The following is a 24,809-nucleotide window of genomic DNA, read 5'->3' as shown; positions in this document are numbered from 1 at the left end:
AACTCTTGGTCTCAGCTCAGGTCCCTATCTCAGGGTTGTGAATTCAAGCCCCTCTTTGGCTGCACCCAGTGTGGAGCCTACTTAAAAAATATGCTTCAGTTTAACTGCATAAGCACCATCTCCCTGGATGATAACACAGCTCTCTTCCCTGTAAGTTCCACCTTTATATCATGCACACAGGAGGATCAGCAGAAAGGTCGTGGGGTGCCCAGAAATTAACTTTTTATCTATGGTCTCTCCTTTAAGACCCTAAAGGGACAATCCATGACAGTACTTGTTTTGTCCACAACGGGGCAGATTCAAGCTTGCATTCATAGCTCCAGAGAGCAGACACTGCCTGTTTATGCAAGTTTCCTGACCAGCAGAAGTTCCCACTCTCTCTTCAATAAATCCTCCCAGCATGCCAACAATATTTCCTTAGGACTCATATTCCCAGTGATCCCTCATCACAAAGCCTGATCAGATGAGGCTATGAAGTCCCGTTGGTTGTACAATTCTTTCCCTAACCTTAGTCTTCCTCTGTGGACATCTGTTCTTCATCTTATCAGATCAATTATTTTAAGACCCTGCTCTGTGCAACCTTACAGTGTGACCCCCAAACACCATCTGGTTCAGAATTGGCTGAAAGTGATCAAAGCCTAAAGCAGCCCTGTTTTTAAGCAACTCTGCCTGGATGCAACAGCAATCAATGGCACTGATACCCAGTTTACAGCTCCCGAGAGCCTACTTTGTGCCTTCCTGTATGTCTGGCTGGAAGAGCCTTTCCAGGCTTCTTTAAAACATTGATAGGGCCATACTGTGGCCCAAAAGGAGAGCTGCCACAGAATATTTTCCAAGCATGCCCCCACTCTCAGACTTTCCCAAAGATGGCACATTCCCCACACTGCAGGAGCCCTCTCTCCATTCAAGCCCCCAGTACTCCGGGTGCTATGGCATCAGGCATTCTTTATCAACCTGTATAACTTTGTGATGTAAAGCAATTCATACAATGCATCAACCAAATATTTCTCAAGTATCTACTAGGTGCTAAAAACTGTTCCAGCCTCTGAGATGTCAGCAGTTATAAAAACCCTGTTCTCATGGCGCTTCCATTCTGGTGATGGGAGAGGGAGAATTAAGAAAAGCAACAGCAGCAGCAGCAAAAGTTGGGTGGTGGTATGTGCAAAGAGGAAACTCAGAGTGGAGAAAGGTGGACAGAGAGCAAAGAGGGTGGGGGCTAGCTCATGTAGGTGGTCAGAAAAGTCCTTCCTAGTACGTAGTAACATCTGTGCAGGGGTCTTAAACGCAGTGAGGAACTGAGCCATGGTGGCAGGAGGGAGACAGGATTAAAGACAGAGAAAAGGACACATGCAAAGGCCCTGAGGTGGGAATTTCTGTGGCATACTAGGGGTTAATGTCATTGGAATGCAGCCACCTGGATGAATTAAGTAGTAGGAGATAAGGTCAGCAAAGTGAGGGGAGTCCACGAAGCAGCAAAATCACAGAGATTTTTTTTAAGCCATGACAAAGAGCTTTGATTTTATGCTGAATGAAATGGAGACCCACAGAGAGTTTTAAGCAGTGACCAGCTCTGACCTAGGTTTCAATGAGATTGTTCTGTCTGTCCTGTTAGAAAGAGCCTGAAGGGGCACAAGGGCCAGCCAGAGAGACCTGCAAGGGGCCACTGCAGCAGCACAGGTGAGAGATGGTGGCGGCTTGGGCTATAGTGGGGGTGGAGTCAGTTAAGTGTTTGGATTCTGGAAAGATTTTTTTTTTTTTTTTTTTTTTTAGTATTTTCCACTTTATTATAGGAAGTAACTCACCTCAGAAATGCAGTGAAAAGCCTGCACCTAAAGTAAACTCTGAGCAAATGTACTGACAGAAATGACAAGATACAAAAAGGAGTTGTTGAAAACTGGAAGAATTCGGATTAGACCAAAATAAAATCATTGTTTTACATATATTTTTACTAAGAAAAACTTGGGGTTTGGTATTAGGATGTCATTTTCTTATATGCTGACTGGATTCTGGAAAGATTCTAACCATACAGGCAATATCATATGGTGAAGGATTGAATGTGGATTGTTGAGAGAAAGGATTAATGGATGATTCCAAGATTGTTTAGCGGTTTTTCCAAATATTGAAGAGGTACCAGAAGTTAAAGACTCAGCAGCATAGCTAAGAGTGAGGTGAAAAATACCTCTGGTTTCTAGCTAATTCATCAGGTGAGTCAGGGCATATGTGACTGAAATAGGAGGATGTGATCCATGACTAATTACCCAGCAGGTAGAGAGTGGTGGGAAGGTGTGATGTTAGGATCTAGTCCTTTCTGTAAGGATTGAAAGCCACACATAGTTTGAGGTCCCCCTCAAACCACACACACTGACCCATGGGGCGGCCTCTTCTCTTTTGGAGTTTCCTGCTCTTAGCGGTCTGTTTCTATGGCCTGGGTGAGTAAGGAGGGTCACAGAGGAACTAAATTTGACACATGGTTGCACCCAGAACTAAACTTATCCAGATGCCATGTCAAGGGCCTACCCTCACAAAATCCAGTTTAATTGGAATGATTGAAAAGCTCCACAGGTGAGTCCAATATGCCGGCAGGCCTGAGCGTCATCGTTAGAAGGTCATCCCACAGTGCTATAGCATCCGAGACTCCGCCACCCCCATAGGCACGAGTTCCTCGGAATGTTAGGCCTGAAGGAGGGAGGGATCCTAGGCTTTAGGTGATGAGACACCTTGCTGCATTTGCTGACCTTTGGAGGTCCCAGCACCCAAAGAAGGGCCCCCGTGATTGCAGTGGAGGAAAAGTGAGGGTTATGCAAAATGATTGATATAAAATAGGCCTGGCCCAGTCCCGAATGAACGATTTTTGGATAACGACAAAAAACTGCAGAAGAGAAATTATGATCGACTTTAGAAACAGTGATTTTCTAAAAGAAATGCTATATAAATTATTTATAATAACATCTGGCATTTATCCTGATTTAACAACACAAAGGTTAAGTGTATAAATCTGAACTAGTGGAGCATACGTCGGAGCCTGTTCAGTAACATTAACTATAGAAGGTGCTCCCTGAAGCCTGATGGTGACAAGAGGAGAAAAACAGGGCTCGTCCGGGATTTGAACCCGGGACCTCTCGCACCCTAAGCGAGAATCATACCCCTAGACCAACGAGCCACCCACGACTACCCCTCTATTTCTAAAGTTTAGTAAAGAAAATTTTAGCCACGTCCACAGATGGCTAGGAAAAAAAGAAAAAGAAAAAAATCTTCTTTTTGCAACTGTGGGCTTGGGGTGACGCCTAGTGGATGAACCAATCACTGCAGGCTCCCTCGCCCCAATGCCGGAAGGCGGGCTCGTAGAATACTGACTTTTCTCAGGGAAAACCCAGGCATCAACGAGAATAATTTCCGCACATTTTCGCTGCGGGAGTGGTGGGAGGCCATCGCCTCAGGGACGGTCAGGGGCTGCGGGGTGACCCCGGGGGCGTGGGGAGGGGAGGACGCGCCCCGCCCGGAGGGCTGCCCGCGGCCCTCGGGAGAGCGGGGCGATGGGGAGGCTCCTCCCGGCGTCGGCACACTGCTGACGGCTCCTGGGTTCGACCAGGCTCGGGCGTCTCCGGCCCGGCCATAGGTTCCACGGAACGTCTCCGGACCGGCCATAGGTTCCACGGAACGTCTCCGGAAAGCTTCCGCGGCTCCCCGCGGCGCCTCCCCGCGCGTCCGGGCGCCCAGCCGCCGGCCGGCCCCAGACTCGGCGTGGCTGGCGGAGCTAGAGCTCCCGCCGCGTGACTGCCTCCGTGAGCGGCCCCGCCAGACGGAGGAGGGTCCCGACTCTCCCGACTGAGCAGCCTGTGCCCGGCCCGGGGCAGGCACCCCGAACACCTAGACCTCACGGGGGTTGTTTTGTCTCAGGACAGGACGTGCGGTACGGCCCTTTCCATCAGTCTCGAATACTGCGGCTTGGAAAGAGAGAGGAAGTCACACAAAGCAGGAAGGAATGCAAAAAAAGAGATAGAAAACCCCGAACAAACTCCAAATAGATGGACCGCAGAGGGGGAGGGAGCGGGGAAGAGAAGAAGGGTAGAGAACGTGCTTCAGCTTGTCGTTGCAGTAGGTAGCGTGGCCGAGCGGTCTAAGGCGCTGGATTAAGGCTCCAGTCTCTTCGGGGGCGTGGGTTCGAATCCCACCGCTGCCATCCGTTTTTTGTTTTTGTTTTTTTTAACCCGTTTGTGACAGCGATGATTGCATTGAGGTAGCCATGTTAGAGCAGTGAATGTCTTCGGGCTCCTTTCGCGCCCGGCCTCCAACCGCTTTCTCTAGTTGGTAGGACTCTAGGTATGCACTGTTTTGCAATTTCTCATATATTTTTTTAGTCTTTCAAATCTCAGAGTTCTTATCAAAGAGCATAATGCCATCGCATTAACGATGCTTTGAACCCATGGTTTCCCGGAGGTAAAGTGCTAGTCCTTTAATATCATCAACCTATAACCTTAGCTTTGCCTTTCTTCACTCAACCAAAGAGCGAAGTTTGATCTCTTGTCTTGTTATTGACACTGTTGAACCGTTGAGGAGTACCAAAGACATGAACAAAATATAATGCCTGCGCACAAGGGAAGCCCACTGACCAGACTGGAAGAGTAACTCAGTCTTGACACACTGTAAGGCATCCTCAAGCAGAAGACAGATGCCCTCTGAGGAAGGCAAGGCAGTCATTTGGGGAGAGTCCTAAGGGGCCAGCTCTGCTCTTAGAATACCAGAGTTCCACTTCTCACATTACTAGCTGTGTGGCCTTGGGCAGGTGGCTTATGTTCCCTGTGCCTCAACTTCCTGACATGTAAAATGGAGATAATAACACTGCTTACCTCACAGAAGTTTCATGAAAATTATTTCATACACCTAAGGTGCTTAGCACAGAGTCTGGCGGTCAAAAAATATTAAGTGTTTTCATAACTTAAATACTCATTTTGCCACATTTGAGACTACAGGACCTACCCTTTCTTTTCTCCCATCTGGGTTCAAATTCCACTACAGATTAGATGAGATTGTCTACAGAAAGCCCCAGAGAACAAATAAATTTATATGAAAGTTCTTGTTATTTATCAATACAGACATTTGTAATTCTTGTGCAGATAAGCAATTTGGTAGTATCTCTCTGAGAAGAAGCCTGAATTGGGTACAGGGGCCCAAGTGGAGAGACGATCAAGTTAGGTTTTCCATTTTTAATATAAGCCCATAGTCATGGTTCCTATCCTTTGGGAAGATTTTAATATGCATCTACAAAAGCCAGAAATAAATGCTATTTAATTGTGGCTTCTGGAGGCCAGCAGGTATGTCTAGGAAAATGGCAACGCTCATTCATTCATTCATTCACACATTAATCACCCACTACTTACCATACACAGTGCTAAGTGCTTAGGGAACAGCTGCAAGCATAATAAAATCTTTGGCCTTCTGGAGCTTATATCTTAATAGGGGGGAAAGAGAAGAAAAAAAGAAGCAAATGTGCATAATCACGTCAAATGCTGTAAAGAAAAAAATAATGTAGGGAATAGTGTCAATTGGAGGCTATTCTGGAAAGGGTGATCAAGGAGGTTGTCTCTAAAGAGGTGACATTTGAGTACAGGAGGAATTAGTGAGAAAGTTATACAAATATCTGAGGAAATAATATCCCAAGAAGAGGAAACAGCAAGTGAAAGGTCCAGAACAGGAAATAAGGGCCATGTAATTGAGAAACAGTCAGAAGGCCAGTGTAGCCAGAACAGAATGAGTGAGAAGGAGGGAGGGTGGGAGGAAGGGAGGAAAGAGAAAGGGAAGGAGGGAGGAAGGAAAAGAGGAAGGGAAGAAGGAGAAAGGGAGGGAGGGAGGGAGGAAGGAAGGAAAAGAAAAAAGACACTGCTATGTGACCACACCTAAAAATTCTTTTAAAGGGTAACGCATCAAAATATTTATAAAACCGTGACAATGTCAGTATGCATCAGCCCCAGTTCCTTCGCAGGAAAGAAAACAGCTCCGTATATTTGGCACTATATAAAGTTTCCAAGAAATTTCCTATACAGTATTTTGTGACTGACAGAGATCCCGGGAGTCAGGCGGACAGGAAATTGTTACCATTCCCATTTCGCGACGGAGGCGGAGCTGGCAGAGGGATCTGATCTCCGACCTGCCCGCCCGCCAGTCGGCCGGGGAGAGCGAGGAAACAGCTCGTCAGACAGAGATCAAAGGCTAGCTTGCGGCTGTGTCTGTTTCGCTATTTCCCATTGGCCAGGGAGCCTTCGGTTGCAACTTTCTAAAGCAGAATGGGGAGAGCAAAATGCTGTGGCATAAATACTCTGAACACAGGAATCGAGGCAAAAACAGGGCTCGTCCGGGATTTGAACCCGGGACCTCTCGCACCCTAAGCGAGAATCATACCCCTAGACCAACGAGCCACCCTATAGGCGTCTTTTAACTCTGCCTCAAGGCTCATTCCCGGCGCTAGGCGTTTCCAGAAAAAACTGTCATCGAGTGCCTTCTGTTGGAAGGAATGCGTGCTTGCTTTCTCAGAAAACGTAAGTCTCAAGCTACAGGAGTCCTTATCAGCTGCTATGGTGCATCCAGAACCCGAGAGCAAATCAGGGAATGCCTGAACGCCTCCTCAGGCCGAACGCAGGGCCTGGGAGAATCTGCGGCCTTGGTAACCCACCCTTCGACAGACCTTCCGGTTTAACTCTTGAGTCTGGAGCAAGATTTGGAGGAAAAAAGGACCACAGGCCCCAGCGAGATTTGAACTCGCGACCCCTGGTTTACAAGACCAGTGCTCTAACCCCTGAGCTATGGAGCCTTCCCCTGGCTAGGGCTCTCCTACCACTCATCTTGTACAAGCACTCAGTAAAGCCAGCATCCTGGAGTATTAAATAGAACTTTGACCGGAGTGAAAAGATCTTCTCCCACAAAGTTAGATTTTCTTCATGTTCTGCCAACTCTTCTAAAAGACTCAGTTTTGAGTACAGCCACCACCAGGCCGTCTTAGTGCCTCTCATCTTGATACTTTCCTGAGACATTGCCTCCTGTGCCTCTGGTGTCCAGAAAAGATGCAGATTTAAGAATTGCAGATATTTGGGTGCCTGGGAGACCCACCTGAGAAGTAAGAGGCGCATAGAGAGGGTGTCTGATGGGAAGATTAGATAATGCACTCCTTTCAGAGCCCCAAACCTTAACTTTGTATTTTGGAATTAATGCCTCCTCCACAAAAGTTGAGGTGTAGGAGCAAGTAGGGAAAAGAGATATTGGGGAGAAAGAGTTTAATCCTTCCTTAAAGACATATACAGATTTATATACATCTTTGGTATAAAAATAATATAATTTTTAAAAAAGGATTTTCACTTTTTGAAAACCTTGTTTATATAAGCTAGTAAACAGGAACTAAAAATTAAGATCTTGTACTTTTTTATTATTGCAAATACAATAATAGATGAGAACATTGGAAAAAAGCTCTCATTCATGCAACCCCGAGTGAACCAATTCTGTTTAGTAAGATTTAGACCCTCTGCCCACACACCTGCTCTTGTACCCACTATTTTTTAATGTTTTCATTTGTCCACGATCATGAAGTTTGTCAGAAATCTGTAAGCCTGTGATTCATTGTATTAGAGTAGGCAGATAGTTAGGTTCTAACAGAATACTTGGGAGGTCCTCGAGGATGAAGTCATGGACAGCTGTCAAAGTCAGAGGCCTGTCCCGGCAGCAATCCATAAGCAGCAGGACCAAACCATCCAGGCCCAAGATGGCAGATGCCAAGACAAGAAACCCCTGACCCAGTTACAAAGAAGAAGTGGGAAACCCTGCTTTTGGCCCTCAACAAATGAATTTCCCACTCCCTAGTTAGCAACTGCAGGTAAAAGATAGGAACCCAAATCCCAGGGATGCAGTACTCTCTCTTGAGCTCACCTGTTCTCATATCTTAAGAGCGTATTTTTGGCCTTAATAAACATTCCTGGGTGTGCTTCTTGCTCATCTGCTGTGTTGCATTTCTGTCCTTGATTTATTTCTCATGACAAAACCAAGAACCTCCCACTACTCCTTGGTTCTGGCTGGGTTGAGGCCCCAGGGCCCCGGATGTCCACAGTGTAGATGCCCCTTTCAGGCAGCAGGCTTGAGCAATAGAAACCTGATCAAGACAATGGTTAAATATAGACAGGCACATCAGGTGACATGTCAACATATCCATAAGCCCTAATTGACCAATGGGCTACTTAAAACCAGGTACACTTACCAAAAAGGGAAAATTCCATACTTTCCCCATATCTCCTCACCTCCTCCCACTCTTTTTAAAAAGATTTTATTTATTTATTTGAGAGAGTGAGAGAAAGACAGAGCAGGAGTGGGGGGAGGACCAGAGGGAGAAGCAGACACCATGCTAAGTAGGGAGCCTGATGTGGGGCTCAATCCCAGGACCCCAGGACCATGACCTGAGCCGAAGGCAGACGCCTAACTTACTGAGCCACCCAGGCTCCCCTTTCCCTTTAAATACAGTCCTTCCCCGCTGCCTCCTTGCAGACAGTCTGTCCTTTGCTCTCCTGCCTCCAGCTCCCTTGAGGTATATTCAATAAATTTTTCTAACTCCTATGTTCTGCTTCAGGTGAATTCTTTCACATGAAGCACCACTGGCTTCCATCAGATCATGGTCCCACATGTAGGCCCCCCCACACAACATCTAGTAGGGAGAGATACCACATGCAGTTCACCTGGTTACTGTGTTCACAGTGGTTACTGTGTCCTGTAATTCTCACAGTGTCAATGTCATGATGCCGCTGAACTTACAGATTTTTAAGAAAGAGAAATCTCTAGATAGGCAAAATTGGGCATTTATGGCAGATATTCTTGGTTCAGGGACAAGTCGTGGAGAGGCCTCACAAGGTCCTAAGATAAGATGAACATATCCAGCTGTTTAGGGCCAAGAAGGTGATAGGATCTTCTGTGGCTTGACAGCAGTTGCTTCTCCCAGTGCTCCGGTGGTGCCCAAACCTCAGTCCTTCTCTCTCTCCTTGTCTGGAAGAGAACTGCAAGTCTTTGAACTGACTGCTCTGCTCTGGAGAATCCAGAACTGGTTTTTGTAAACCGTTTGCCCACACAAAGCATTTTATTGGTGGAAACCTCCAAGGTAATCAGCATGCTCGTCCCTTTGGACCTAAAGACAGGTGTCGTAATTCTTAAGAAAATGGCAGGGTGCTTGATTGTTTCTCTGGGGCAGAAAAATCAAACCAAAACAAATGTGGACTCATAGGTGGTGTTGATGTGTGCAGTCACTGAGTATGTAGTGTAGTGGTTAGAAAACACCTGGGTCAGTTACTTAGCCTTGCAGAGAGGAAGTATCCTTGTTTTGGAGATGAGGATTCATTACTATCCTCATTGTTATTACCATCTTTATTATTGTCCTTTTATTCAGAGACACCAGCCTAGGGCAAAATTGCTAACCCGTCAAAACTGTCTCCCCAACAGCCTTCTCCTCCAGCCCCTGCTTGCTGTTTCTCCTCCTCTTACTCTCCTGTTGCATTCTTGGCTCCTCTTACCTTTCTCTAGACTCTGTTTCCTCATCCTCATCCTGCCACAACTCGGCAAGCTCACTTCTATTTCCTGTACGGACTGATCTCTTCCATATAACCCATACACTGCTTGTCACACATCTAAAAGGAATTTAAAATGCTCAAAGTAACATTCCAAGAGGAGAAGCCAGGGAAACAACCACGGGCCTGATGTTGTTTTTTGTCTCTTGTTCACAGAGATCATCTTCAGAGGCAGGCCCCTCACTCTTCTCACAGGATAAATAAACTTTTCCCCAACAGACCCTATCTACATACAGTCTATTTCCTACCCCTGAAGTTTGTCTCAGGATCTCGCATCTACCTCTCTCATTTTTCCAGCCACGCACTGCCCTCAGCTCACTTGGGTTGGTCTGACTTAGGACCCCATTCCACTAGTCCCTTCCAGAAAACAACATCAAAGAGGCATGTTCCAGAGTGCTCTGGACAATTAGAAATTCTTGACTTCTAACTTGACCCCTACTAGTGATCCTAGGGTTGTTCTTAATCATTTTTCTCTTTATTTGTCTCTGTTTCTTCCATTTTCCCTCAACTCTTTGTTTTGCAAAATTTTAACTCTAGTGTGGAAATAAATGAAGTGTGGAACTAAATGACAACAAGAACAGGCTATTTATTCAGACATTCTAGTGTGGAGCTAAATGACAACAAGAACAGGCTATTTATTCAGAGCTTGCTATTGCAAGGACGTCAGCTGTCACCACTTGAGTTTCGGCAGACACTCAAAGGCACACAGAGAAGTGGGAAAGTTTTATAGTGGAAAAAAGGAAGGTTTCAGGTGGCCTTGACTGAAGGCTGTTGGCATGGGGAAGCTGTAGACAATCAGTCTAGAAGCAGGGTATCCCTCTCTGATTGGTTAGGGGCCCAACATAGGATCCATTTCTTCAAGGGTATAGACCAAGGCTCCTCTCTCCACTGAAGGATCCAGGGAGTTCAAGGTAGGCACAAACATGCAGCATCCCATGATGTAACGGAGCTCTGCTGTAATGACCAGGTTTTTTCCTGTTGACTGGTTCTTTTTCTGGCCTGATCAAGAAGGGCTCAGGTCACTTCCATCTTGAGAATCTCTGTTGTTGTTATTGTTTTAGTTTAAACCTTGTTACACAAACTGTGGTTTATTCAAATGTGTATGTGCCCTAACATACACAAACACAAGTACGCTTGTGTAATCACATCTGAAGATCTCATCCGATGTGTCAATAAGACTTTCCCAAGACCTATCCATAGACCCTGAGTTTCTTGTCTGGCTCAGTAGGAGGCATAATATTTCAACTGACATTTTAATTTTTAAAACTTGTTTTAATAATTATTTTAAGTAGACTCCTTGCCCCACCTGGGGCTTGAATTCACCAGCCTGAGATCAAGGGTGCTCCACCCACCAAACCAGCCAGGCCCCCTCAACCGATATTTTAAATATTTGTTCTCTCCCTTCCCATTTCCGCCCCACTTCTTTCAAGTCATAAAAAGCCCCAGGTTCTTTTCTCCCTTTTGGACTGATGCTTCCTTATCTTACTGAGGTGGTTACACATAACTTCTGGGTTCTCTCCAAGTTGAGATTAACACCAGTCTTCCCACATCAGTCTTTCAAAAGTGGCAAAGACTTCTGTGTAGTGCTGAAGGCAGTCAGCTCACACTGGCTTTCTTCTGAGGATTCTGAAACACAAAGTGAAATTTCTTAGACGTCGTACCCTTCAGCCAAAAGGGCTGGCTACAGGTATTTAAATCCCTCTGCCTCCAGTGTGTAGGACCCAGAAGCCACACCTTCGACCACCCCGGTAGACAGGATGGTGCCCATGGCCTTCACTCCTGACAACTTCCAAGCCTGTGCCTGGCTCCTGACTCTGGGAGCTTCTGGAGAGAAAAAGAACTTGGTTGGAGCCTAAGGGTGGACACCCATGTCTTGCCCGGGGAGCTCAGAGTGCTCATGAACTAGAACTAGAGAGGGGGAAAGCAGGAAGCAAAAAGGCAACACTTACTATATTGTCAGCAAAGAGGGGTCGGGTGCTATAGGGGTGGAGGTGGCAGGGTGGAGGGGTAAAGGCCCAGCAGGCAGCGAGCCTGGCGGGGGGGATGGGATGCTGATGGGACGCCCAGGAAGACCCCGCCTCCAACCCCGGTCAGTCCCGGCCCTTTCCTTCGCGCAACTCAACCTTCTCCTGGCCCCAATTCTCCGCCTGGGTCTACAGCCACCAGGTGCTCCCTGCGCCCTATTTCCAAGCAGCTTTTCTGGAACGTCTTTTCTGTTCGTCGCCCCCTCCCACAGCAGCGAGGACGGGAGCTAGCAGGACCTTCGCTCCGTGAAGATCCAGGGAAGAATAACTTTTTCTCTTTCCACTCACACCCAGCGTACCATCCCCCACCCCCGCCCCAGGCCGCGAGGACTTGGGGAAAGACCTCAGAGAGCCCTCAGGCAAGGAGAAGCAGGAGGTGGGAGAGCTGGGAGACGGGCCCTTGAAGATCGGAAACGTAGACTCCTGGGAGAATTTCTGGCTCCAGAGACCCAGAAGGGGCCAACCAGAAATAGCAAAAATATGAATAGAGTTAAGACAGCATCCAGGGCTTTGGGCAGAGTAGAGTTCATGGACAGGTAGGAGATCACACTTTGGGTCAGGACAATGCAGGTATCACACATAAACTTCTTCCTAGCTTTCCCTCCTCTCCTCTCAAAAGAAAGCGCATGGCGCTAGCGGCTTCTGGACCCAAGGGAAGCCCGGAACCCACCCCTTTCTAGGTTGGGGACGCTCCTGGAATGAAACTTGCCTTGCCCGGGAGGGGGGTCATTTTGGTCCCTATCTAAGGGAAACGGTTCGGGTAGGACAGCGTACGGTGGTTACTGACTACGATGGCCCCAACTAGACCCAGTCTCTCCATTCTGACTGAACCTGGAGGAGGAGGCGACCAGGGAGTGCCCCGGGAACGCGGTGGCAGGCTGGCCTCCTGCTGGATCTGAACTCCGACCTCATTCGCGCTGAGACTCAGCCACAAACTAATGACTCAACAGCAAGGAGTTCCTTATTCAATCTTCTTTAATTACCTGTAATAAGTCGCCGGCGGGATTTTTATTTTTTTCTGCGTCTTATTGCCTGGGTTAAAGAAAAGGTAGAGAGCTCTCAAGGACGTTCCCGCTGATAATCGCTGACTACCTTGTGCTCACTTTCCAGGCGGGTGAGGATACGATGATTCCTCCTTTCCTGTATTTAATCAGATCTGTAGGTATGAATGAAAACGCTGCGGAGAACCCTACTAACCATGGAAGAAAAGATTGGAATTTTGAGCCCGCAGGCTGGGATGGGTAAATAACTTAGAGAAGGGGGGGAAAAAGCTTCACGACAGTTGGTAGTGTGGCCGAGCGGTCTAAGGCGCTGGATTTAGGCTCCAGTCTCTTCGGAGGCGTGGGTTCGAATCCCACCGCTGCCATTGCTGCATTTTAATCTAGCCACAAATCCCTAAACTCTGTTCTTTGTTAGAAGGAAGTTCGAAGACTATGTACCAGTATCTGTTTGAAATTCCTCTTCCCCTTCGGTAAGTTCCTAGCTGACATTGATTTCTCTATTTGAACGTCAGACTACCTTGGTTTACTGCTTCAGATTCTCCTGCTCTTCTGATACTCCCTCCCAGGCTTAGTATTTGCACTGGGCTTTCCAAAAACACTGCTTTTGTGTTCCCTCAATCGGTAACGTTTTTGGTCTTCCTCTTCTAAAATCCACACTCACACTGATTTGTTCTTATGAGGTGGCTTAGTCATCATCTGGTCAGGAAGACTTCCCAGAAATGGCCCTCCCTGCCCCCCCATCAGTCCACCACTGATACTCATTTAAGAGCTGCAGCTCTATACTCTGAGAAACAACCTGCATAGACTCTATTTTGGTTCTAATTCCATTACTTTTGTAATTGAATATGATGAATTAGAAACCCAATACTTCCCAGCCTTCAAGCTCTCACTCAGGCATCATTGCTCCATGGGGTGGTGTTGGGCAGGTAAATAGCTGTTTTGAATTTGACTTTGCAGGTAGGTTTGTAAACTGATTCTTGACTGACTCCTTACATAGGGCCCAGGGAGTGTGTGCTGTGAATGGTGTTGGCTTAGCCACTCCCCAGTTCCTTCCAAATGAATCTACTTATCTTGGAGACTGTCCAGGTCTCTAAACCACTCAACTGCAATATCTGCAGAACCTGACTCCGAGCATGAAAGAGGAGATGATGTACTCAGGGACTGCTTGGTGGTGTCCTCTTAGAAGGGTTACCCCACTGCAATTTTCAGCCATTTACAGCCCCTGTTCCTTACAGTCCTACTCCTGCATTTGAGCAGGCAGCTCCCCTGGAGAAGGTAGAGGAACTTCCTAGGAGTGTCATGAGGAATGAGTGAAATAAAGGGAGGAGGGAACTAAGACTCTGCAAGAAACAAGGTCTTGGGTTTTTTCACATCACTTTTTGATTGTGCCTTCCTTTTTATGACTTTTCCCCTCATCATTCAAAATCCTCTTCCATGTTCTCCCAGGCCCCTTCATTTCCCTTCAATGACTCCTCTTTGATGTTCCCTTCCTTTTCACCCACCTCTCACCAAGAAAATCAGGGGCACCTACGGTTTTCACAAAAGAGACCATATTTTTCTCAGAAATGGAGAGATTTTTCTTAGCCATGTGAGGATACAGTGACAAGTCAGCCGTCTTATATACGCAGGGCTTTGTCAGACACCAACTCTGTCAGCATCTAGATCTTGGACTTCCCAGTCTCCAGAACTGTGAGCAATACATTTTTGGTGTAAGCTGCAATGATATTTTTGTTAGAGCATCCTGAACTGACCAAGACTAGAAGTTTTAGGTTCACAGCAAAACTGGGTAAGAAAATACAGAGTTCCTACCTACCTTCTCTCCTCCCTACCCACCGCATAGCTTCCTTACCATCAAGACCCACTGCACTAGTGAGATACATTTGTTACGATGAATGAACCAACAAGTATATATCATTATCAACTCAAGTCCACAGTTTACATGAGGATTTACTCTTTGTACTATGTACTTTATGGATTTTGACAACTGTATAATTACATATATCCACCATTACACTCTAGAATCATACAGAATAGTTTCACGGCCCTAAAAATTGTGCTTTGTCAATGCATCCCTCCCTGCCTTTAACCATTTGCAACCACTGATCTATTTACTGTCTCCATAATTTTGCATCTTTCAGATATGTAGACTTTTCAGATTGGCTTCTTGCACTTAGTAATATGCATTTAAAGTTTCTCCCTGTTATTTCATGGCTTGATGTCTCATTTTTTCTTAGTGCTGAATAAATATTCCATTTGTATCAATGTGCCACAGTTTATTGTGGTTTTTGTGGACATACCTTTCAACTCATTGAGGTAGTTATCTAGGAACATGATTCCTGGGTTACATGACAGGAGTGTGTTTAGTTTTGTAAGAAACTGCTAAAATGTCTTCCACAGTGGCACAGAGTATGTTTCACCTTCATTTTGTAAAGGTAAAACACTTTTTTAAAATTAATTTAATGTATACACGTGATATATTTTGAAAGAAAAAATAAAAATATAAAGAATACAGATCACCTACAAATAAGTATATTTTACCGTATTTCCTTTTTTCATGTATAAATGATAAATGTATAGAAGTAGGATAGAATACTTGGCCAAACACTATCTTTTTTAAGGTTCCTGATTTATAATGATCAGTGCCCTCCAGAAACAGTGCCCTCCAGAAACAACATTCTACAAAGAATGTCCTTCTCACTACACCCCAGTCAGTATTAAATATTAATCAACATTTTCTAATCCGGTGATGAAACAATATCCTCTCGTTTAAATCAGTATTTCTCCCTTATTAATGAATGAACAGCTCCATATGTATATTTAGACTTTTGCATTGCTTATTCTCTATTGTGTATTTATCCTTTCCAAGGGCGGATTTTCCTTAACCTCTGATTTCTCTAGCATACATTATTCACGCTTATGAAAAAGTGTAGGTGTCTGGTGAGGTCGAGGGATGTTACCCCACTATTTAATCAACTTAAACTGGCCCTAAAGTTTAGGAGGTAACATTCAAATCTAATACGAAAGCCATTAGTTTACATTTGCCAGTAAACCGAGTAAACTGAAGCACATCTACCGCATGATCGCAAAGAAGGTGTGTGAAGTTTCTTGGCAGGCGGAAAGCTGCTCTCTTGTTGCCTGAAATTAGAATCTAAACGTTCAGGTCATCCGATTGGGAGGATAAAACGTTCAGGAAATTGAGTAGGAGACATCGTTAAAAGGCAATGCACCTCCTTCGAGCCGGAATCGAACCAGCGACCTAAGGATGACCGCAACTGTTTCCCTCTACAGTCCTCCGCTCTACCAACTGAGCTACCGAAGGGCGCGGCACCGTTTTCTTAGCACAGATTTTTGTGGCTATAGTAAACAGCTGGTGAGACGTCTGGCTCCTTTGTATTTGCGATTCAGACTAAAATTGAAGCCCACCAAGTCCCCAGAGAGTCTTACCGATAACCAGTCGAATCCCGGGGAGTAACCTGGGGCGTCAGACGCGGACTCTGAGTCTGAGAAAGTGATCATGGAAGCAGGGTAGAAGCCCGATGGGGGCGTATCTGCCCAGCTTCTGGACTACGCCGCGGAATTAACTCGAGAACCGGTGGCTACAGAGGCACGGGAAAAATCCGGCGCCCGCCGGCACTTGGGAAGTGCGCAAGACTTCACGCCAACGGGGTCATGGCGGTCAATAGGCCTACGTTGCCCTGTTCCGCAAACAGGGAGGTGTCGACTCCTGCCACCCTCATTCTGTCTTCCAGCAGAGACTTGAGTAATCTGGTTCCTCTCCTGCTTATTGGAAGGTAGACACCCTACTTTTCCCTCAGGATCACGGGAGTCCAGATTCTATGATCTTCTATCCTGGATCTCCAGGATCCGATTTTCCCAGAAAGATCACACAGTGCTTTTTTTCCCTCCAAGTCTGTTTCAATAAGTGGACAAAAATGGAGAATAATGTGGGAAAATAATCAACCCTCCCAGGCTCCAGCGAGATTTGAACTCGCGACCCCTGGTTTACAAGACCAGTGCTCTAACCCCTGAGCTATGGAGCCACCTCACGGGCTGTTTTTTTAAGCGTTGAATCCCTTGTTTTAAAAAACTGTGGCCAACTGGCCCTTAGGTCTGAAGTTTAACAGACAATTCAGACTCGAAAGGAATTTGTTTTTAAGAAAGTACCCTCAAACAACCGAGTGACAAAGAACCGTGTTCTTGACTAGGCCGTAAGCACCATGGTACATGCTCCTCAGCCTCAGTCCTGACAAGTCCCTGAACTCGGGCCACAACAGGGCCCGGAGTGGAGGGAGGCCTGGGGTCAAGAGGAGTGGGGTGAGGGTGTCTTACAGAAGAGAAGGGTGGAAGACATGGCAGCAGCCTCATTGTCTCCAATCTGCTTGGATTCATAAAATGAACCTCTCCAGGTCTTGTAGATTATGATTGGGGTGGTTTTATGCTTGTTTTCTTTTTCTTTCTTTCTTTCTTTCTTTTTTTTTTTTAAAGGGAGGCGACTTTCTCTAAGCCCAGTTCATACCCTTCCCACCCTCAGAATTTGGCAGCTGAGAGGGTGAGGACACCAAGGCATCCGGACCTCCCTGCCCCGCTTCCCAGCCTATGGGCTGAATCAAGCTTGGCCACAGTCCACCTGGGTCTGAGATCCTCCAGGTCTCCTGAAGCTGACCTTGGCTAATCCTTTCCTCGGTCCTTTAACACTCTGTTAACAACTTGGAGGGCGAGAGGCAACTCCTCTCTGGGCCCCCAAGCTCTTGTAAATGCCCAACTTGAAGTCCAGAACAAATAGAAAGTGGCCACTTGTGGGAGGGTTGGGAAGGGAACGCGCCTCTTCTCCTTTTCTCTCCTCTGGTAGGCGGCCCAGGAGTCTGGTGCCTGGTTCAGGAGATCCCATAGCCATTTACCGAGTCTGTACCCTGTGCCAGGAACATGTTAGCCGCAAGGGCAGACAATGTGACCAAGGCAGACAAGTCAGAGCCCAAGAACTTCGTTCCCCAAGCAGAAAGCCTTGCAGAGTAAGGACGAAGCCCTCCCTTCCCTCTCCACCCACCACCTTCTGAGTGATAGAGAAGCGGGGGTCCAGCCTTCTTTAAAAGAGGGTATAGGAAGCGGGCAATTCTTCCCCGAGGTCACCTTCGGCCGGCCCATGAAGGGTACCTTAAATCCAGACCTAAAGCACAAAGTTTATTAAATAAGTCTGGAAGGAAACAGCCAACGCATGCATGCAAGTGTTGAAAGAGAGAGGGAGAGCAGAGCGGGCTAAGACAGTGGTTCTAGGATTTGACCCCCATAGACGCCATAGTGTCTAGGTCTTCCACTGGTCCTGGAGGTAACCTTCGTCTTTTAGTGAGGTGTGTGGTTCTTATTGTTCCTTTATCCTTACACCCCTGGGTGCCTGCAATGGTTCTGGTCCCAACCATCTAAGCAGCCAGACGCCACCTCAGAAGGGTCACAGACAGACTGACAGTTCAGCCTGAGTTTCTGCATGAGCATTCCTACCTCCGGAACGGTGTGGGTCAGGTTCCTCCGAATGCGCATACTGATGTTTTGGGGGTCTGGAGGAAATCGGTGGGCTTACGAGCAGCATCAAAAACAGTGTGAGGCAGCTAATAGGATGAATCAACATTGCAAAAGAGGAAAGCCAGCCTTCAGGGCCGGCTCGTTGGTCTAGTGGTATGATTCTCGCTTTGGGTGCGAGAGGTCCCGGGTTCAAATCCCGGACGAGCCCAGTTTTTCTGTTTTTTTGGACACACCCCCGTTTAGAGCCAAATAAAGCCAACGCCGCCCAAATGCACCTAGGCTGAGAACCGCTCCAGCCTGGACCTGTTCCGAGATCAGCTTCCGGACAAGTCGCACCTTCTGTGGACCAATACAGGAACAACGAAGATGCCACCGCGAGCCAAGGGCTTCTTGAGATCGGGGTGCACGGGTGTGGCTTTGACAGGCTCTTTTGTCGGAATAGCTTGCTCCTGCGGTTCTTACCCAGGCACCTCGTGGGGAAAAAAGCTAGTGCGCTTCTCCCACGGAGCAGAGTGGTACCCGGAGGTGTATTAGCATCGCAGTGTCGGGCCAGAATCGTCTTCCTGAGGCCAGGGTCCGCGGCAGCGATCCTTCCGCGGTGCGGGATCTAGCCCCCGCCCCGGGAGCCCAGATCCCCGTGAGGAGAGCGACTGCGCTCACTGTTCCGGACACCGTTTACCCCACAGTCACAAGTGCCTTTTCGAATAATGTAAAGTTGCGACCTGGGGACCTTTGAGCTCCAAAGGCGCAGACATCCATTCCACCCAAAGAGAGCCCAACTGAATATTTTCCAAGACTCTGTCCGTATAACGTAGTGATAGTTGTCTTGCCATTTCTAGCAAGAATCTACCAGACCCTTTCGTGCTCTTTGGTTGCTTACCTGGAAAACCAGAGATCAGCAATGTGAGGTGTCTACCTGAAACCTTACATCGTGGCTGCAGATTCTGGTTTGTAGAAAGTAGCCCAAACCTGTGAACTGCTGGAATAATAGGCCTTCAAGTTTGTTTACCTTCCGAACCTGCTTGTACAAGGGGAACCTTTGACTGAATTTCTGATTCACTCGGTCATATTTGTCTTTACAGAGGTTCCGATCTTGGAAAGATTACGTGGCCAGGCAAGAATGGAGGGTTTGGTGATTGGTGATTGGAAGGAGGGAAAAGAGAGGGTAGAATGTGCCAGGATGCCCTGCCTATTTGGTTGTCCCGCCAGAAATGTGACATATCTAGCCTGGGCTTTTTCTGTGTTGGATGTGTTTGCTACTGGGAAATGCACAGTCCTGGGGTTCAGGAGAAAGCTTCAAACGAAAGAAAGGGTTCAGGAGAAATATTCAAACAAAAGAAAGATTCAAACGAAAAACAGGTAATTGGATGTATGGTGATAAGATGGGAGCTACACTTGTGGCGAACACAATGTAATGTATAGACTATGTTGTACACCTAATGGAACACCTGTTCCAACTAATGGAACATTGTGTGTCAACTACAATTAAAAAACAACAACAACACACAAGATAGTGGTTAACGTTGGTTTGGAGAAGAATACACAGGAAAGAGCATGCACAGAGAAAGAATTTAAGGACAGGCCCTATGTGTAAAAAGTTGAGAATGAAATCCAATGAGTGGAGGAACTGGAAAAGGAAGCATCATGGCAGTTACTTGTCCGGACAGCCAGTTTGATTCCTCAGGAGCTGCTGACAGCCTTTACCAGCATTTAAAGCAGGAAATGTAAGGAAGATGACAGGGGTGGGGTGAAGAATGAGGGGAAGGTGTGGACACATAGGTAAAGAATTCTTTGTAGGAGCTTGGCTGTGATGAGGAAGACCTAGACCTTTCACATTTGGCTCCAAGTTCTCAGGGTAGTTCACGATTATTTAGTGGGTCCTTTCTTTCCCTGCCCTCAAGACAAGGCAGAGGTTTTTTGGCGTATCAAGGACTCTCAGGGGCTTTTATAACCAGCACAGATGAAAGTGGCGCCATTACTCCTCCTATTGCCATAGTAGGAGGCAGGCATACTGGCTGGGCTTACAATCAAGACAGGAAGAACTCCGCAGCATTTGAAGAAAGGCACAGAGGAGCAAATTAAAGGGAACTAGCTCATGGCCTGAGGAGGGAGGTGAGAGAAGGGAAGCCAGTTCTGAAAAGCAAAAATAGGTTTATTATCATCTTAGGTGGGAGAGAGGTGTGGGTTTCAGGACCCAATTAATGGTTATATTGTCAGAAGTTCTTACGGGTCTGATTAAGTCTGTCTGTTGTTGACTCAACATACTCAAGAGTCCTGGTTGCTTGTGGTTGTTTTGTTGGTAGTATAACAGCTTTTTAAACAATATTGATTATGCGAGCTGATGTGGGCCTTTAATACTCTACACTATTGGGGCGCCTGGGTGGCTCAGTGAGTTAAAGCCTCTGCCTTCGACTCAGGTCATGATCCTAGAGTCCTGGGATTGAGCCCCACATCGGGCTCTGTGCTCTGAGGAGAGCCTGCTTCCCCCCCCCCCCTCTCTGTCTGCCTCTGCCTATTTGTGATCTCTGTCTGTCAAATAAATGAATAAAATCTTAAAAAAAATACACTATTAACAACGTGGCACCGCTGCTTTGAATCATGCAAAAGAGTCCCTGGTAAATCACTAGTGATCATGGCTATTTGACCCTTATCTAGCCCTTATGTCATCTGTCCTTTCAAAAATCAATGTGATGAGAGTTTGCTGTGTTCCAAATTACTAGGTACTCTTCTTATTGGCAAAAAACAAACTCAGGTAGAACCCAGTCTCTGTCTTCAAGGCCTTTTTCAAAATAATGGGGAAACAGGGAAAATGGTGTCAATTGCCAGAAAAAGTATACCCTTTAGGATTCATAGTAGAACCAGTATAAGTTATGAAGCCTAAAATGTATTATAGGAATTATTGATACAATTCACCCACTTAAAATGTACACGTGAATTTTTTTTAGACTATTTGAGGATTTGTACCACCATCAAAATCAATTTTACAGTGTTTTCATCACTTCAGAAATAGCCCTTTTACCACATAGAAGTCACTCTTCATTTCCTCCCATCCCTCTTCTGCAGCCCAGGCAACTACTACTCTACTTTCTCGTTATATAGATTTGACTATTCTGGATATTTAATGTGAGTAGAATCATACAATACATAGTGTTTTGTGACTGGCTTCTTTCACTTAGCATTATTTTTTTTAAGATTTTATTTATTTATTTGACAGGGAGAGAGAGAGAGAGAGATCACAAGTAGGCAGAGGGGCAGGCAGAGAGGTGGGGGGTGGGGAAGCAGGCTCCCCGCTGAGCAGAAAGCCTGATGTGGGGCTCAATCCCTGGACCCTGAGACCATGACCCGAGCGGAAGGCAGAGGCTTACCCACTGAGCCACCCAGACACCCAGCATTATGTTTTTAAGGTTCATCCATGTTGTAGTATTTATCAGTACCTCATTCCTTTGTAATATTTTGTTGAATGGACATACCACATTTTATTCATCCATTCATCAGTTGGTGGGCACTTGAGTTGTTTCCACTTTTTGGCATTATAGTGCTGCTATGAATATGGTATACAAGTTTTTGTGAGGACACAAAATTTTTCATGTCTCCTGGGCATATACCTAGAAGTGGAATTGATGAGTCATATGTAACACTGCATTTAAGCTTTTGACCAATGACCAATTTTTCTAGAGTAGGACACACTAATTTACATTCCCACTAGAAGGGCATGAGTGTTCCATTTCTTTACATCTTCATCAATACTTATAAATACCTTTTCCATTATAGCCATCTTAGTGGATACAAAGTGGTCTTTCATTGTGGTTTCATTTGATTTCCCTGATGACTAGTGATGTCAAGTTTCATGTATTTATTGACTATTTATATAACTTTGTATGTCTCTTCAGATCTTTGCTGTTTTTAATTGAGTTATGTTCTTTGTGTTTTTGAAAATAGATGTTTATATATATTCTGGATACAAGTCCTTTCTCAGATGTATGATTTGCAACTACTTCCTGCCATTCTGTGAGATGTCTTTTTCACGGTCTTGATAGTATCCTTTGAAGCACAAAAATTTTTAATTATGATGAAATGCCTTGTATGTGGTTGCTTTTGTTTGTTTGTTTGTTTTTGGATTGTGAGCTATGTTCAAGAAGGCTTTATCTAAGGGAGACTTGTATTATCTGTGCTGAGGCTGTGACCCTCTTGAGAGATGTATTCATTCTGCCCATGGGTGTTATTAACTGAGCATCATGTTTATATTAATGTATTGGCTTACAGTTTCCCAGATGACACAAATATTTGTAATGTTTTTTCATAATTCTTATTTTTTATTAAGTTTTTATTTTAATTCTAAAACAGTTAACCTACGGTCTTCTATTAGTTTCATTTGTACAATACAGTGACTCAACAATTCCATACATCACACAGTTCTCATCACAACAGGTACCCTCCTTGATCTCCATCACCTATTTCACCCATCTCCCTGCCCACCTCCCCTCTGGTAACCCCAGATGACACAAATTTTGTGTATGAAGTCAAAGAGAGCTTCAATTAAGAATTCTTAAAGAAGACTTTTTCCTAGAAGCAGACAAATTTGTTGATTGTGGCAAGGGAAATTTTTTTCTAGTCTACTGTTTCACTGATCATAAGTGTTCTAGCTGTACGTGAGAGATTCAGTTTCAAATAGTCACTGGAGTAAGCCTAATATGCAAATGAGTACTAACACCCAAACTGTTGCTTACTTGAGTTTAGCACTTGAGTTTAGCGTCTCTTTCAGGGCAGTGGCTATCATCTGCTTCTGAGTCTTTAATTCATTCAACAAATATTTCCTGGACACATTCTATGAACTAGGCTCTGTTCTAGGTGTTTGAAATACGTTCTTATTTTCAGCTTTCTCTTAATTTGTGATTTCTAAGAATAACTTTACAATTAGCTAATATTTAATAGCTTTATTGAAAAGAATACATCTGCAAAACAAAACAAAGTAGCTGGAAATGTGGTGAGAAAACCAAGCAAATGGAGTCCCAGGGGAAACAAAGAACAAAATGATTTTAAATAAGAGTCCAAGATCAATTATGCTGTTAACATTCAGATGAAGAGTAAATAATTCCTTATGGAATAGGAACTTGTAAAATAAGATTGAAAAAATAAAATTGAGAAAAAAAAAGAAAATTGCACATTGCTTCCTAGTACAATTTTTATTGTGATATTTCCATTCCTAATCACATTCAATTATCTAATATTTGCTCTTATGCTTTATTAGTAAAATATCACTTTGTCAGACCCACTTTTTAAAAATAATTTTTTTTAAATTTTTAAATAAATATATAATGTATTATTAGCCCCAGAGGTACAGGTCTGTGAATCACCAGGTTTATACACTTCACAGCACTCACCATAGCACATACCCTCCCCAATGTCCATAACCCCACCACCCTCTCCCTACCCCTCTCCCTGCAGCCACCCTGTTTGTTTTGTGACATTAAGAGTGTCAGATCCACTTTTAAATCTTACAATGGTCTTATTATATTTTGACCTACAGTTTTATATATATATGTATATGTATATATATATACATATATATACATATACATATATATATATACATATACATATATATAATCTTTTATTTTTATATGTTAATATAATTTTATTATGTATTGTAACATCTATCATTTATATGGTCTATGAGTTCCTTGGTGGCAGTGACCATATATGCCTCTCTCTCCTTACCAGCTTATTTCCCTGAACATTGTACTCGATAAACTTTTATTGAATTGAGTCCCGAGTAATTTCCTACAATAAGGTAATTTTGAAAATAGATGGTTTAACGTGCTTTATTGCCAAAATATGGGAGTGGTTATTTCCAAAAATATTATAAACTGTTATATGAATTCTCCTTGGCCAATGTTGGGGATTGGCTTCAGATTTTTAGGCTCTGTGAAGATAGGGAATTTTTAAGCAATAGTTCATCTGTTCTCTGAGCAGCACTCCAAGTTCACTCCAGAAGTATTCTTTTTCCATTTTATTTATTTTTTTTAAAGATTTTATTTATTTTATTTGACAGATAGAGATCACAAGTAGGCAGAGAGGCAGGCAGAGAGAGAAGGAGGAGGAAGCAGAGAGCCCAAAGCAGGGCTCGATCCCAGGACCCCGGGATCACGACCTGAGCCAAAGGCAGAGGCTTTACCCCACTGAGCCGCCCAGGTGCCCCTCTTTTTCTATTTTAAACCACTGGTCATTCCTCCCATTCCTTTAGTTTTCACTCAAAAATACTTTGGGTATTGAAATGTTTCATGTGTGTGTGTATTATTAATAAAATTAGATGAAAGCATTACTATTTCTGGTGCCCACTGAAGTTTTATGGCTGTCTCTTTGCATGCTAATGCTCAGCTTACCAGTTTCGCAGTAGTATTGAGGTTGATGTGCTGTCCATACTTGCATATATATATAAGCATTGTCTCTATGTATACAAACACACTCTAATGTGGGATCAATCCCCATTTAATGGATGATAACCTCTGAAAACTTCTCTAACAAGAAAATACCAGAGAGGGTAAATCAGTTTTCCTATGATCTCCAATGTCGTTTTGTAAACCTCTTTGTCATCCTTATTCCTTTGAATTATTATTTGTCTCTCGGTCTTCTCCTCTAAAATCAAAGTTGCTTGAGGTGAAGAACCATTTCTTGCTCATCTT

The 24,809-nt window shown here is 44.9% G+C and overlaps 8 non-coding genes across 8 annotated transcripts; 3 read left to right on the top strand and 5 right to left on the bottom strand.

Moving 5' to 3' along the window:
• Positions 1–3,088: 3,088 nt before the first annotated feature.
• Positions 3,089–3,160, bottom strand: TRNAP-AGG. Its single transcript has one exon. It is a non-coding gene; the product is annotated as a tRNA-Pro (tRNA).
• A 938-nt stretch (positions 3,161–4,098) lies between these two features.
• On the top strand, positions 4,099–4,180 carry TRNAL-AAG. The gene has a single exon. It is a non-coding gene; the product is annotated as a tRNA-Leu (tRNA).
• Positions 4,181–6,341: 2,161 nt separating this feature from the next.
• Positions 6,342–6,413, bottom strand: TRNAP-AGG. Its single transcript has one exon. It is a non-coding gene; the product is annotated as a tRNA-Pro (tRNA).
• Positions 6,414–6,732: 319 nt separating this feature from the next.
• TRNAT-UGU lies at positions 6,733–6,805 on the bottom strand. The gene has a single exon. It is a non-coding gene; the product is annotated as a tRNA-Thr (tRNA).
• Positions 6,806–12,895: 6,090 nt separating this feature from the next.
• On the top strand, positions 12,896–12,977 carry TRNAL-UAG. The gene has a single exon. It is a non-coding gene; the product is annotated as a tRNA-Leu (tRNA).
• Positions 12,978–15,840: 2,863 nt separating this feature from the next.
• Positions 15,841–15,931, bottom strand: TRNAY-GUA. The gene is given in 2 exon segments: positions 15,841–15,876; positions 15,895–15,931. It is a non-coding gene; the product is annotated as a tRNA-Tyr (tRNA).
• A 648-nt stretch (positions 15,932–16,579) lies between these two features.
• Positions 16,580–16,652, bottom strand: TRNAT-UGU. Its single transcript has one exon. It is a non-coding gene; the product is annotated as a tRNA-Thr (tRNA).
• A 1,610-nt stretch (positions 16,653–18,262) lies between these two features.
• On the top strand, positions 18,263–18,334 carry TRNAP-UGG. The gene has a single exon. It is a non-coding gene; the product is annotated as a tRNA-Pro (tRNA).
• Positions 18,335–24,809: the final 6,475 nt, after the last annotated feature.

Source organism: Mustela erminea, chromosome 5, assembly GCF_009829155.1.
Source record: "Mustela erminea isolate mMusErm1 chromosome 5, mMusErm1.Pri, whole genome shotgun sequence".
In the NCBI taxonomy this organism is placed as follows: Eukaryota; Metazoa; Chordata; class Mammalia; order Carnivora; family Mustelidae; genus Mustela; species Mustela erminea.
The sequence above is the reverse complement of the archived record's forward strand: the minus strand, read 5'-3'. Positions and strand labels throughout refer to the sequence as shown.